Here is an 11395-nt window from a genome sequence, read left to right as displayed (position 1 = left end):
CAGTGATTTTTGCAATTCATTACAGTCATTTGCAGCAGAGAACTGGAAGGAAAGGTGGCCAAATGAGGAATTGGCCTTGGGGGTGACTAGAGAGATATTCATGCTGGAGCACGTGCTCTGGGTGGGTGCTGCTATGGTGACCAGTGAGCTGAGATAAGGCAGGGCCTTACCTATCAGAGACGTGTAGATGACCTGAAGTCAGTGGGTTTGGCGATGAATATGAAGTGAGGGCCAGCCAATGAGAGCGTACAGGTTGCAGTGGTGGATAGAATATGGGGCTTTGGTGACAAAACGGATGGCACTGTGATAGACTGCATCCAATTTGTTGAGTAGTGCTGGGGGCTCTTTTGTAAATGACATTGCCGAAGTCGAGGATCGGTAGGATGGTCAGTTTTACAAGGGTATGTTTGGCAGCATGAGTGAAGGATGCTTTGTTGCGGAATAGGAAGCCGATTCTAGATTTAATTTTGGATTGGAGATGCTTAATGTGAGTCTGGAAGGAGAGTTTACAGTCTAACCAGACACCTAGGTATTTGTAGTTGTCCACATATTCTAAGTCAGAACCGTCCAGAGTAGTGATGCTGGGTGGGCGGGCGGGCAGGTGTGGGCAGCAATCGGTTGAAGAGAATGCATTTAGTTTTACTTGCATTTAAGAGCAGTTGGAGGCCGCAGAAGGAGAGTTGTTTTGTCACACAACTATTGGAAAATAGGTGGTGTACTTCCTGTATTAAATGCCTTTTGGGGGCCGGGGCATCGGTCTATGGCCAATGACATGTCGGTCAAGTTGTCACCAAAACAACAAAACATACATACAGTGCATTTGGAAAGTATTCAGACCTCTTGACTTTTTCACATGTTGTTATGTTACAGCCCTGTTCTAAAATGTATTAAATTAAAAATGTACACACAATACCCCATAATGACAAAGCGAACAGGTTCAGAAATTTCTGCAAAATTATTAAAAATAAGAAACAGAAATACCATATTTACATAAGTATTCAGACCCTTTGCTATGAGACTCGAATTTGAGCTTAGGTGCATCCTGTTTCTACAACTTGATTGGAGTCCACCTGTGGTGAATTCAATTGATTGGACGTGATTTGGAAAGGCACACACCTGTCTATATCAGGTCTAACAGTTGACAGTGCATGTCAGAGGAAAAACTAAGTCATGAGGTCGAAGGAATTGTCCATAGAGCTCCGAGACAGGATTGTGTCGAGGCACAGATCTAGGGAAAGGTACCAAAAGGTCCCCAAGAACACAGTGTCCTCCATCATTCTTAAATGGAAGAAGTTTGGAACCACCAAGACTCTTCCTAGAACTGGCTGTACTGACAAACAGAGCAACTGGGGGAGAAGGGCCTTGGTCAGGGAGGTGACCAAGAAACCGATGGTCACTCTGACAGAGCTCCAGAGTTCCTTTGTGGAGATGGGAGAATCATGCAGAAGGACAACCATCTCTGCAGCACTCCACTAATCAGGCCTTTATGGTAGAGTGGCCAGACGGAAGCCACTCCTCAGTAAAATGCACATGACAGCCCGAGTTTGCCAAAGAGCACCTAAAGGACTCTCAAACCATGAGAACTAGATTCTCTGGTCTGATGAAACGAAGATTGAACAATTTGGCCTGAATGCCTGGAAAATGAATGCCTGAAAAATTTCCAATGTCTGGAAAAAACCTGGCATCATTCCTACTATGAAACATCATGCTGTGGGGATGTTTTTAAGCGGCACGGACTTGGAGACTTGTCAGGATTGAAGGAAAGATGAACAGAGCAAAGTACAGCGAGAACCTTGATGAAAACCGGCTCCAGAGAGCTCAGGACCTCAGACTGGGGCAATTGTTTACCTTCCAACAGGACAACGACCCTAAGCACACAGCAAAGACAACGCAGGAGTGACTACAGGACAAGTCTGAGTGTCCATGAGTGGCCCATCCAGAGCCCAGACTTGAACCCGATCTAACGTTACAGGCATGCAGTCTTGCGATTCATTCCATTTGGCTAGCTAATCTGACACCAAAGCCAGCCAACTAAGATAACGTACTTCAAAATGGGTGGGTATAATTTGTGGAATGTTCCAACAGGAATCTGTTCCAAAAACTTTGTAAATAACAAGGTTGCCAACAAACAATGCATACAAGTTGTATAGCGGCAGAATAAGATACCGGGTAGGGGGTGGGCTATTTCATTAAGGTTTTCACCACGTTTATTCTGAAAAATGTCTGCCCTCACTGGTAGCCTATGGGCAAACATTAAGAATAAGCTATGTGGTGAGTTGATGCCTATTCGACAGCTAGTTAACTAGGTGAATTGATCATGCAACTTTGTATGCGTTGTTTTTTGGCAACCTTCTACTTTACGAAGTTTTTGGAACAGATTCCTTTTGGAATGTTCCACAAATTATACCCACCCCTTCAAAATTGTCACTCACAGGTCAATAACGTACTGATTTTAGAAGCGTGTCTAACTAATACATTTATTTACAAACCATGTAACTACTTAGGTAAACATATGAATGACCTGTTGCCCAAAATTTGGCACAGGTGTTGGTAACTGTTTCGCCATGTTTAGTACATGCGGCCCAGGGGAAAAGATTTGGTGCGTAGTGGTAACGTCAGACTGTCTGGTTAAGTAGCCAATAGAAAAAAAGCCTGTCTATCATGTTTATTGACTGGGTTAAAATGAACCGTCAACACAAAACTAGTGGACCAATGGAGACTCATTGTCTACCAAAAAAAAAAATAGAAAAGCCAAAACTCGCATTCGAAAAAACTGGCAGTATATGCAAAGAAACAGACCTCGAAAGCAAACATACTAGTAGCGTAACCAAAATGTAGTAAATGCAGGCCAGAGCTTAGGCAAAATGGATTCAATAGGATTGGCTGTTGGGACAGTTTAACTTAAAACGATTTTTGAATTCGTTTTTAAACTTATTTTTTTGTTATTTGGCATAGAGTTTTGCTCTCACTTTAACATTATTTGCTTTGAAGTTTTGGGGTTTTTGCGTTTGATGTCATTATTTTTGTTTAAAATTCTATACATTTTGCTTTCAATTGTTTTTGTTTTTGATTTCAACATCCGTAATTTCAACCTTCCTCGAAAATATAACTTTATTTTTCATGTGTACGATTTATTTTATTTTAAATTCAATACATATTGCGTGAAATTGGCCCCCTTAGAGTGAGGCCAAAGAGGGCTTTATGAATATGTATTAACCAGTGGGTCTTGAAGATGGCCAGTTTACAGAGGAGTATAAAATGCAGTGATGTGTCCTATAAGGAGCATTGGTGGCAAATCTGATTGCCAAATGGTAAAGAACCTCTAGCTGCTCGAGAGTACCCTTCCCTGTCAATCTATAAATTACCTCCGTAATCTAGCATGAGTAGGATGGTCATTTGAATCAGGGTTAGTTTGGCAGCTGGGGTGAAAGAAGAGCCGTTACGGTAAGAGGAAACCAAGTTTCGATTTAACCTTAGCCTGTAGCTTGGATATGTGCTTGGACCGTCGCATGTGAATCATATTAATTATCATGTACAAACACACAACTAATTTAAATATTACAGAGGGGTGGTATGCTCAAAAGGATGTGGGCTCTCTCTGTAGTCCGAACTGAGAGAGACATCAGAGAGCCTTGATAACTACAGCCCAGTGGGCACCACAGGTGGGGGATTCAGATCAACCATAAGAGACAGTTGGGGGACAGGAAGCAGGAACCCAAACACAGCATTCACTCCTCACCACCACCACCACTGTCCCTTTTAGTCCCTTTTAAGTGTCTGTTTGTAGATTGGCCAAGGTTGGACAAGCTGACAGAGGGAAGGGTCTGTGCGTACCAAATGGCACCCTATTCCATATTTGGTGTACCACATTTGACCAAGACCTTAATAGGGAATAAGGGAAATGAAAGCCTCTGCCAGCATGTTTTGGCACCTCATTGCAGAGTATTTCTTGTATTCCCTTTTTCTTTAACAATCAATGTTATATACTCTCCAACATAATATCTTAGCTTCACTGGATTAGGGTAAATCAACTATGAATAAACTCATAGTAGTGTCCCCTCGAGCTCCTTTTATTTTTGAAAAATTTAACTAGGCAAATCAGTTAAAGAACAAATTCTTATTGACAATGACAGCCTACCCTGGCCAAACCCGGATGACGCTGGGCCAATTGTACGCCACCATATGGGGCTCCCAATCACGGCCGGTTGTGATACAGCCTGGAATCAAACCAGGGTCTGAAGTGATGCATCTCGCACTGAAATGCAGTGTCTTAGACCATTGCACCACTCAGGAGCCCAATTCTATATATTTTTCTGTTAGCTCTTAAGTTAACAGAGACAGGATGCAGTCTGAGTCTGCAATGTGTGAGCTTGCAATGAAAAGCTAATTAGCTTCCAAAGATGCATTTTCCTCTGTCAACAAACTTACGTGTGCATAAAGAAGTGCTGGAGTTTCTGTCTAACGAACACTAACAGTGGAGAAAATGAACCCTCTACGTTTTTCTTCCTGTGTTTTAGTCTCTCTAATCCCATCAAAGTCCTGTGCTTTTCTTTTTTTTACCTCCCCTCAGGATGGGCATCTAGGAATGTACTATCTGGTGATTACACGCGCGCACACACACACACACACACACACACACACACACACACACACACACACACACACACACACAGACACACGCACACACGCAAACGCACACACACACAGGGCTGACAAACATCTTGGAGCGTAAATACACATAATCCCTCCATAGCCCCCCAATCTCTTCCAATAAGTAAATACCAAAACATGAAAGAGCACTAATAATAACAGGACAACTTTGGCCCAATAAAGCACATACAGTGTTATACACAAAATTCAATTAAATATCACATTACAGTAAATTAATATATGTACCGATCCATGTTGCGTAGAGGATTGGTACTCCAGACATTGGGATGGAAGACATTCAAGACCACTGATAATTTCCCTCGATCTGGGGCTCCACGCAAGATCTCACACAGTGGGGTCAAAATGATCACAAGAACGGTGAGCAAAAATCCCAGAACCACACTGGGGGACCTAGTGAATGACCTGCAGAGAGCTGGGACCAAAGTAACAAAGCCTATAATCAGTAACACACTACGCCACCAGGGACTCAAATTCTGCAGTCCCAGACATGTCCCCCTGCTTAAGCCAGTACATGTCCAGGCCCGTCTGAAGTTTGCTAGAGAGCATTTGGATGATCCAGAAGAAGATTGGGAGAATGTCATATGGTCAGATGAAACCAAAATATAACTTTTTGCTAAAAACTCAACTCGTCGTGTTTGGAGGACAAAGATTGCTGAGTTGCATCCAAAGAACACCATACCTACTGTGAAGCATGGGGGTGGAATCATCATGCTTTGGGCTGTTTTTCTGCAAAGGGACCAGGACGACTGATCTGTGTAAAGGAAAGAATGAATGGGGCCATGTATCGTGAGATTTTGGGTGAAAACCTCCTTCCATCAGCAAGGGCATTGAAGATGAAACGTGGCTGGGTCTTTCAGCATGACAATGATCCAAACACACAGCCCGGGCAACGAAGGCATTTCAAGGTCCTGGAGTGGCCTAGCCAGTCTCCAGATCTCAACCCCATAGAAAATCTTTGGAGGGAGTTGAAAGTCCGTGTTGCCCAGCAACAGCCCCAAAACATCACTGCTCTAGAGGAGATCTGCATGGAGGAATGGGCCAAAATACCAGCAACAGTGTGTGAAAACCTTGAAGACGTTTGACCTCTGTCATTGCCAACAAAGAGTATATAACTATTGAAATAAACTTTCGTTATTGACCAAATACTTATTTTCCACCATAATTTGCAAATAAATTCATTAAAAATCCTACAATGTAATTTTATGGATTTTCTTTTCTCATTTTGTCTGTCATATTTGAACTGTACCTATGATGACAATTACAGGCCTTTCTCATCTTTTTAAGTGGGAGAACTTGCACAATTGGTGGCTCACTAAATACTTTTTTGCCCCACTGTATATATACACACAGTTGAAGTCGAAGTTTACATATACCTTAGCCAAATACATTTTAAACTCAGTTTCACAATTCCTGACATTTACTTCTAGTAAAAAAAGTATTAGGTCAGTTAGGATCACCACTTTATTTTAAGAATGTGAAATGTCAGAATAATACTAGAGAGAATGATTCATTTCAGCTTTTACTTCTTTCATCACATTTCCAGTGGGTCAGACGTTTACATACACTCAATTTGTATTTCGTAGCATTGCCTTTGTATTGTTTAACTTCCGTCAAACATGTCAGGTAGGCTTCCACAAGCTTCCTTCCTTGCATACGCATTTTCAGTTCTGCCCACAAATTTTCTTTAGCATTGAGGTCAGGGCTTTGTGATGGCCTCTCCAATACCTTGACTTTGTTGTCCTTAAGCCATTTTGCCACCCAAGAACTACAAGCTTGGCACACCTGTATTCAGGGAGTTTCTCCCATTCTTCTCTGCAGATTCTCTCAAGCTCTGTCAGGTTGGCTGGGGAGCGTTGCTGCGCAGCTGTTTTCAAGACTCTCCAGAGATGTTCGATCGGTTTCAAGTCCAGGCTCTGGCAGGGCCACTCAAGGACATTCAAATACTTGTCCCAAAGCCACTCTTGCATTATCTTGGGGTCGTTGTCCTGTTGGAAGGTGAACCTTTTCCCCAGTCTGAGGTCCTGAGCGCTTTGGTGCAGGTTTTCATCAAGGATCTCTGCCACTGAAAAGCCCTCCCGACAGCATGATGCTGTCTCCACATTGCCACCACCATGCTTCAACGTAGGGATGGTGCCAGATTTCCTCCAGACGCTACTCTTGGCTTTCTGGCCAAAGAGTTCAATCTTTGTTTCATCGGACCAGATCATCTTGTTTCTCATGGTCTGAGAGCCTTTAGGTGCCTTTTGGCAAACTCCAAGCGGGCTGTCATGTGCCTGTTACTGAGGAGTGGCTTCCGTCTGGCCACTCTACCATAAAGGCCTGATTTGTGGAGTGCTGCATACTCTCACGGATCCCTTTGGAACTTTCATTGCGCACACCTGGACCCTATTCCCACTGATTGTAATTTGTATGTATGTGCCCTTTGTTCACCATGTTGTTGTCGATTATTGTTACAATGTCCGTTGGTGTGTGTGAGTACCTCTGCGGTGTGTTTTGGCTTGCGTGCCATTGTGGATTGCACAGATGATTACGGGTCTCGTCCTATGTGTTAATCAACACTGTGTTTTTGTTACGTGTTTGTTTGGTCTTCATTCCCGTGCCTTTACACGGATGAATCCTGGTTTCAGCTGTGCCGAGCAAATGGCAGATAACTTGTATGGCGTCATGTGGCCGAGTTGTTTGCTGATGTCAACGTTGTGAACCGAGTGCCCCATGGTGGCGGTGGGGTTATGGTATGGACAGGCATAAGCTACGGACAATGGACACAATTTTATTTTATCGATGGACATTATGGTTTCTCTGGTAGTGTTCAGAGTCTGAATTCCAGGGATAATACAGTACCCCTGGTTGGCTCTGGAGAGTTTTCAGAGTGTGAATCATATGACATCAGTTTGAGGCAGCCTAAAGCCCCGGCTTTAGATTCGGCGGGGTAGAGTGAACCATTGGTGGTCAATTCCCCTCTGGTGGAGCTGTGTCATAGATTGGCCATATTCTCTCCCGCAACGGAGTTCCTCCAGGTTTGGGAGAAGGTATTTACCTCCTGTCCCTGGAGGGGTGAAGTGTCGCTTACCCCTGTTTAAAATTTTGCCAATGAGCTAAAGGCGACCTGGGATTGCCCTTATTCAGCCAGGCTGGTGCTACCAGGTTGTGGTGAGTTCATGAATTTAAAATGTATGGAGGAAACGGGGCTTGTTTACACGCCACCGATGGATGGTAATCTGGCAAATGACTTAGCTCCAGAGGCTAACAAGGGGGCTAATCCTAGCACAATACTTCTGGATAAATAGTGCCAGTTTGGGGTGGATCAGCTGGACAAAGTGTACCAGGCTGAGGGTGTGTATCTTGTGGATTTGGGTCAGGAGCTGAATAAGACTGCAGAGATGGGGAAGATGGTGCCAGAGCTTCTTGACGAAATCTGTGCTACAACTGATTTTATGCTCATCTGTCCCGCTGTACTATCCTGGCTGTGGGGAAAATAATGGAGGCAACGGTGGTGGCCCGGTGCCATCACTGGCTGACATTGTCCCAGATTCCTGAGAGGGACAGACAGATGTATTTAGATAAGGCAGTTTTGCCAACAAAGTTGTTTGACTTGGCTATGGAGTCCTTAAAGTCCCGTTTCGAGGAGAAACAAAAACAAGACGCAGGTCTACGGGTCCTTTTCCCACAAAAAAATCCTTTGCGGAGATGGCTTTGCAATTTTAGTGGCATGATGGAAAGGATCCAGGCCAGAGGTATGTGGCTTCGAGGTTGGTTTTTGACTGTCTTGGTGCTTCTGGGCAGCTGTGGACGGCTTGGCATGGACGGCGTGCTGGGTTGAATGAGAGAGGGGTGAAAGCAGACTCTTCCGCGGCACAGGAGAAGAAGCAGACCTCGTGGTCTTAGCTGGAGGCCTGGGGAGGGGGCGTGTTCCTCCCCAAGCATTTACTGTGGGAACAGCGTTCACAAGTGGCTCGGTTAATGGGGGCAAGTTACTGGTTTGCGAAGTCCCCGAACCTCTTGTGGGCCGGGTATCAGAATGGCGGTACAATGAAAGCACAGTGTTTCTACCCAGGGAGGCATGAGCAAGATGGCAGTCAGTGCAGATACATTTTTTTGGTAGCTGAAGGAATAATTGGATTTCCTTACCCAAATATGAACATTTGGTCATTTCTAAGGTCATAAAACCCTGTATGAATATGGTATAGTTTGTTTACCAAAGTAATTAATTACTTTCTGCAAGTTATTAATCTCTAAAACAAGTAGGTTAGCGACAACACTAGATATCCACATCAGCTAGCTAGCTCAAACTAGCTTGTCTACATGGAAACTTCCGCGACCAGAACCAAAAGAAAAGAAAAGGAAAAATCAGATGGACAATTAACAGCAAAAAGATGGTATCGTTTTGTGTACTCCTGTTCAGATTGTAACTGTGGGGGGAAATACTGCAATGGGTGATGAAAATTTGGTGAGCATGGAAAAAAATGCTCGCAACTCGTGCCCCTCCAGTCCCCAGCTCCAGTCCCCACCTTACGACCCCAGCACTCCAGTCAAACCCCAGTGGAAAAGGATGAGACCAAGAGGGTATGTCACTTCTGAGATGCAAAACAATATTGAAATGCTTTTGACAGCAAAGATAGATGAAAGGGCAAATGGCTTGGAGGTCATGGCTAGGGAGAATACAATGAAAATTGAAGCGATTAAAAAATCTGTTGATTTTATCTTTGGAGAAGTGAAAACCCTCAAAGTGACATGAAGAAAGTTATCTGCCAGGAAAATGAAAAAAAGGTGGCTGAACTCGAGCAAAAGGTGAATAAAGCAGAGAGATACCAGCACAGGTGGAACCTGAGTCTCCATTGAATTCCAGAGCAGGTGGGTGAGAACATCAAATGCAGAGTTGTTGACATCTGTGGAGCTGTCATTACCAACTCAAAAAACAAACTTCAGGAAAATGTGGACATCGTTCATCGTTTGGGAAGACTCAAGGATCAAGACAAGAGACCGAGGACAACCATCATCCGGTTCACCAACAGATCTACACGGGATCTTTTCTAGAGGCGAGCGAAGAATTGGGAGTTCCTCATCAAGCAAAAATTTAGGTTCACGGAGGATCTAACCTCAGTGGACAAAGTGACACGAGAGAAACTGTGGCCGATGGTGTCTGCAGCTCGAAAAGGCAGGGAAAACGGCATTTCTTTTGTCGGTGCAAGAGTGATCATCGATGGGAATGAAATGCGGCCAAATCAGAATATTTGAGAGAGAGCCAGAGTCAAACTCGGGCAGAACTGGTAGGCCTAAAAAAACTGCCTAATTGCCAGGTGAAAAGCAGTCTTTTATTATACAAAATGTACAAACACTTGAATGAGAAAAGGCTGACCTGAGAACTGGTAAACTAAACATTAATTGTGGGTAAATAACTGCTTATTGTAAAGTATACACAATGTCCCTTGTGAGAGTAAGAATACTTTGGCAACTTTACGACCAGTATTTGTTTGTTTTTTGTTGGAGAGGTTAATAACCTCTTGGATATGTGGGACGCTAGCACCAAAAGCCAGTGAAAATGCAGAGCGCCAAATAAAAATAAATTACTATAAAAATCAAACTTTCGTTAAATCACACATGCAAGATAGCAAATTAAAGCTACACTTGTTGTGAATCCAGCCAACATGTCAGATTTCAAAAAGGCTTTTTGGCGAAAGCAAACAATGCTATAATTTGAGGATAGCACCTTTGTAAACAAAGAGAGAAAAGCATATTTCAACCCTGCAGGCGCGACACAAAACACAGAAATAAAAATATAATTCATGCCTTTACCTTTGATGAGCTTCTTTTGTTGGCACTCCATTATGTCCCATAAACATCACATGGTCCCTTTGTTCGATTAATTCCGTCGATATATATCCAAAATGTCCATTTATTTGGCGCGTTTGATCCATAAAAACACTGGTTCCAACTTGCGCAACGTGACTGCAAAATATCTCAAAAGTCACCTGTAAACTTTGCCAAAACATTTCAAACTACTTTTGTAATACAACTTTAGGTCCTTAACGTAAATAATCAATAAAATGGAAGACGGGATGATCTGTGTTCAATACAGGAGGAAAACAAACTGTAGCTAGCTTTCTGGTCACGAACCTCTAACACTACACTACAAGTGACCCTCGTTCTGAACAGGGCTACTTCTTCATTACACAAAGGAAAAACCTCAACCAATTTCTAACGACTGGTGACATCCAGTGGAAGTGGTAGGAACTGCAAGAAGGTCCCTTAGAAATCTGGATTCCCAATGAAAACACATTGAAAAGAGAGTTACCTCAAGAAAAATACATCTGAATGGTTTGTCCTCGGGGTTTCGCCTGCTAAATAAATTCTGTTATACTCAAACATGATTCAAACAGTTTTAGAGACTTCGGAGTGTTTTCTATACATATCTACTAATCATATGCATATCTTATCTTCTGGGGATGAGTAGCAGGCAGTTTAATTTGGGCATGAATTTCATCTGGACGTGAAAATACTGCCCCCTGTCACCAAGAAGTTAATAATGGGATGGAAATCCTTTCAAGTTACATATCCTTAGGGAAAGCTTATATTAGCAAAACAAGGTTGTTGTTGGTTGAAGTTTGTCTTTATCTCGTTTTTCAATTAATGTCAGGGGTATTCGTAATTTACTCAAATGTAAGGCTATTTTCCTGTGTCGCAAACAGTTTAATGCAGACTTTTACTTTCTACAAGAGACTCATGC

This window comes from Oncorhynchus masou, chromosome 1 (genome assembly GCF_036934945.1).
Source record: "Oncorhynchus masou masou isolate Uvic2021 chromosome 1, UVic_Omas_1.1, whole genome shotgun sequence".
In the NCBI taxonomy this organism is placed as follows: domain Eukaryota; kingdom Metazoa; phylum Chordata; class Actinopteri; order Salmoniformes; family Salmonidae; genus Oncorhynchus; species Oncorhynchus masou.
Note: the sequence above shows the minus strand (reverse complement) of the source record.